This window comes from Trachymyrmex septentrionalis, unplaced genomic scaffold (assembly GCF_001594115.1).
Source record: "Trachymyrmex septentrionalis isolate Tsep2-gDNA-1 unplaced genomic scaffold, Tsep1.0 scaffold13, whole genome shotgun sequence".
In the NCBI taxonomy this organism is placed as follows: domain Eukaryota; kingdom Metazoa; phylum Arthropoda; class Insecta; order Hymenoptera; family Formicidae; genus Trachymyrmex; species Trachymyrmex septentrionalis.
In genome coordinates, this window is record NW_017304438.1 from 1,349,280 (window position 1) to 1,353,840 (window position 4,561).

General features: G+C 31.3%; 1 long non-coding RNA gene across 2 annotated transcripts in view; it reads right to left on the bottom strand.

Moving 5' to 3' along the window:
- Nucleotides 1–4,561, bottom strand: part of LOC108756692 — a 92,448-nt gene that overhangs the window by 1,077 nt on the left and 86,810 nt on the right. The window lies entirely within an intron of this gene.

Consider the following 4,561-nt stretch of genomic DNA (forward strand, 5'->3'; position numbering starts at 1 on the left):
ATTTAAAAAATTGATTAAAAATTTCATTCTTATTTTTCTTTATATATTAGTACAATTTTAATTTTCGTTTTAATTTTATTTCATTTACCATCAATAGTGTTATATATTAATTTTATAGCGGAGAGCTGCCGCTGTCTTGTTATATATAATAATAATGTGCTTGTTTGTAAAGGATATTTTGCTGTTCTTCTTAATATTTTTATTTACCAATCTTTTAAGTAAACTATTTTTTTTTAAATAATTGATTTCCGAATAACCGCTGCTTCTAATTAATTTGAAACTTTACACATAAATTGTTTTCTACATGAGGAATATAAAATTGCATATGGTGCAAATTTCAAAAAATAAAAAAATTTTTTTTATAGCAGTATTTTATGAATTGCATTTGTTTCTATATGATTTATATAATACACAAACACACACACAATATATAATATATACGTAATATACATATAGAACTTCTATCCGATAGACAAATTACAAAAAAAAAAAACATTGCACAATAGTAGCATCGTGATTTTTAAGAAATTGACCAATCATAATCAATTATTCTTCTCACATTCGATTGTAATTGGACAATTTCTTACGGCTTGAACTATATTAAGCTTTAATTATACTTTGTATCGTAAATCGAGAATAATACAGGATAATATGAAAAGAGTCAAAAGCAAAATACTTAGAGAATTCCTTGAACTCCTGGACATAGCAGAGCCATATTAGGGCATGAAAGACTCAGAAAAGTATATTTTTAGGGGCGATAAATTTTTAAGGATGGTAAATTTTAGAAAGAATAGATAGATTTTGGAAAGAATTTTTTTAGTTACGCATTGAAAAATATTAAAAAATTAGAGAAACGTTGCGTCGATTTTAATCCTGTTAAAGGATTTTTGATTCCGTATAATAAATTCGGAGATTTTTAATGATCTGCAATGTGTCAATAATTTGGTCCAACATCCTCCTAAGATAATTCGAAGTGAAGCTATCTATTCGTCGTGTTACGTAATTCTAGCACGCGCCATCTTTACAAATGTTAGTGCGTTAACAGTGGCCTTGTTGATTGGTTTGCATTTGTTAATATATCTTCGCAGTAAACCTGAAATTACTATAAGTTTATATTACGACGATATTATCAATTAATTTTCTATATTAAAGTCTAGAAAAATCGTATTTAAGTATAATACTTAATATAAATCTTTCAATTTTCGCATTTTTGTCATATTTTTGTGTTGTAAGTACTTTAGCCAAAACAAATGATTTTTTTTAAACAAAATCTTGAAAAAATAAATTTTTTAATTAATATGATTCCTGAATAAATTTTTACCAATAAAAATTTTTATATTTTATATAAAAGAGCGCTCGAAATATTTCAGCCCAAGGACGCAAATCGGGTTAATACGGCATTGCTTAATATATTATCTTGAACTCCTTCGGAAAATCCCCCCCGGACATTCCCGGTCCTAAAAAAAAGAAGACGTCTGGGGAAAAGACAACGGGCGGCAATCCTATCTTACTTCAAAAGTGATACAACTAAACAAATTAGGTTCCGCAGAAAAAAGCGGAAAACTATTTTTCAATTTAACAAAAAATTATTAAATAATATCCGTAAAGAGAATATATTCTTGACATCAAATATCATCTTGACTGTAATTAGATTAACATTAAGAATGTATTCTTTTTCTGATATTATTTAATTAATTTATTTTTATTTCTAATGTTATTTAATTAATTTATTTTTATTTCTGATATTATTTTAATTAATCAATAATTTTTTGTCATTTTCATTTCATGCACAATCCTTAAAAAAATCAATCTACTCTTAGGAATATGTGAAAATTTTAAAATAGTAATTTTTATAATAGTATTTTTTATAACCCTATTTTTTTAAAGTGCTTTATAAGTAAGACAATTTCGACAATTTTTTAGAATAGAAAATGAAATGTTGAAATAGAGAGGATATAAAATTATTTAAACTTCTCCATTATACGATTGGTTAATTCGCTTACTATACGTAAGAGTGTCTTATATTTTTTTATTTGTTTTTGACTCAAAAATTACATTTTGTATCATTTTTTAACTAAAAGAACGATATTTGTAATAAGATTATCTATAGATTGCATTTAAGAATACATGCAAATTTTATCTATATTCCTCCTTATGTCGTAAAGAACAGTTTCATGTAATGCAGTTGCATATTTGCATTCCAACATGTTTGCAAATGTACCGATTTAATGTACGAAGTCAGCTAACTTTTCCCCGAGGAAGAATTTGTCAACGGAACTGGACCGGAAGAAAATGCGGTAGTTCCGGAAGATACGAAAGTTTTACGATAAATTTTTGAGAATGCCGGATATATATAGCGCGCTGAGAGGTAATGCATTAAGTTCGATTACAGAGCTTGCGTTGAGGAAGTTTCCGCAGCGATTTTCACTTAATAAGTCAGCTTTGAAACTGGATTAAACACGAGTTAAGGACGGATTATAAAGTTAGAATTAGATTCGATCTGCCTTATTACTGAAGGATATCGCGGTCTTTTGCATTTCGCGCGAAAAGGGATGAATGTTGTATAAATGTACAAAATAGCATGCGCTAAATAAACGTAATATATACAAAATTAAAGATGACATATTAAATATAATATACAAAATATATCGAATCTTCAATAAGAAATTAAAAAAACTAACCAAAAAACTAATAAGTTTTATTATATATTAAATCTTCTTCTCGTAAATTGTAATATTTATGATGGATTTATATTGTTAAATATCAAAAGAACGGTGATAACTCAACCCTTTGAATTAAATAACATTTTTATCTTCCAATACACGTCAAAATATAAATCAATCCATTTCTGTAGTTTAGTCTCAAAACAACGTCCGTATTAATGTATGCATTTATTGTTAGTTAGCGAATATAAATGTAAATAATAAACTGAATTTGAAATCAAATTTAATACATTTTCGTGAATCAAATTGTTTAACTCTATTTTTCAATTAAATTAACGACGTATTGAGTAGGAGTAATGGCGATCTATAGAAATGATTAAAAATAACTCAAATTGAGTATAATCTGTTTATTATGAATTTAACAGCGCAGATTCATATTAAATCGGAGTAATCACTTGAAAATCACGCTCATAATTGAGCGTGCAAAAGTAAATTCCGCGATTTCTCCTTATCTTCATCGGATTTGCATTTGATTGATGATACATGCAGTTCCGCAAGCTATTTGATAAACATAGTTCAGCAGACTATAAAGTTTCGCGAAGTAATAATAAATTGGTTATACCTAATATACATGTTTTAACTGGATGTCTCAGCATTGGAGTTGTCGAACAACTTTCGAGCTCTTCACAACGCAGTCGGCATTTTTATATAATCCCGGTCAAGCCGCGCGACGCGCCGTTTCCACGGTGCAATCAAACACGTCGAATTCGTCATTGGCCCCGCAGCTAGATTCCATATAGACACGCGCAACTCCGCTTGCCTGTCAATCGAATTCCGACCCGCTCTCGAATCAAATTACGTCCCTACGTGCACCCATAGTTTCATCTCGCTCACGCATTTATTTATCGCTCGCGCGATCATCCCTCTCTCTCTCTCTCTCTCTCTCCCCTCCCCCCCCCTCTCTCTCTCTCTCAACGGAAGGTGAAAAATTACTTTCGATAGGTACACTCGATGAACATGCCTCAATCGTGCAATCGACGTTGTGGAAATCGCGGAAGCGAGATAATAAATATTTTTGCACGCTATATACAATCACACAATTTTGTTAGAAAACATAATTTATAATTTATATTCTTGGATACTCTGATTTCAGTGAAATTTTGACGTCGAATCCTTTATTTTTCACTCCATCCTTACAATTCTCTCTTTTGAAAAGAAAAAGATATCCATCGTAAGTGTAAAAATTTTAAACTGTTTTTTTTTTCGTTTTAAGAAGAAATGAAATAAAATTATAAGATATTATTGAATATAAAATGATGAGATAATTTTTATAAAAATGCAAATATTAAAGTGATTTTTTTTTCTTGTAAATTTTATAATCTCGTCCTTTTTTTAGATGTTTCCTCGAACATAAATCTAGGGATGCATTAAGGGTGGCACATCCCTAAAGATAAATCATAAATATCGATCGTGTAATTGACACGGGGCAAAAGGAACTCTTACTTTAACGAGCATTGGTGCGCGGTGCGAAAATTAACGAAGCTAGAAAATTTTCTCCGACGAGGGCTTAATTTCAAACGCGACTCGGCCTAAAAAGCCGCTCGAGCAAACCAGCCACATCCTCCCAACAGGTAATTTCGGAAAATCGTTCGCGGACGTAGCATAAACTGTTTTAGCGTTCGGTGGCGTTCGGTGCAATGTTGTTCGCTTCTATTGATCGAAGCTCATAGAGGCATAGAGTTACAGGCCACTGGCGTCGGCCGTCTCTCTCCCTCCCCCTGCTCTCTCTCTCTCCCTCTCTCTTCCCCCCTTCCCCCTCTTCTCTTGGTCTTTCCCTATCTCTCACCCTCACCTACCATAGCTTACCCTTTCTGCCCCCCCTCTCTCTCTCTCTCTCC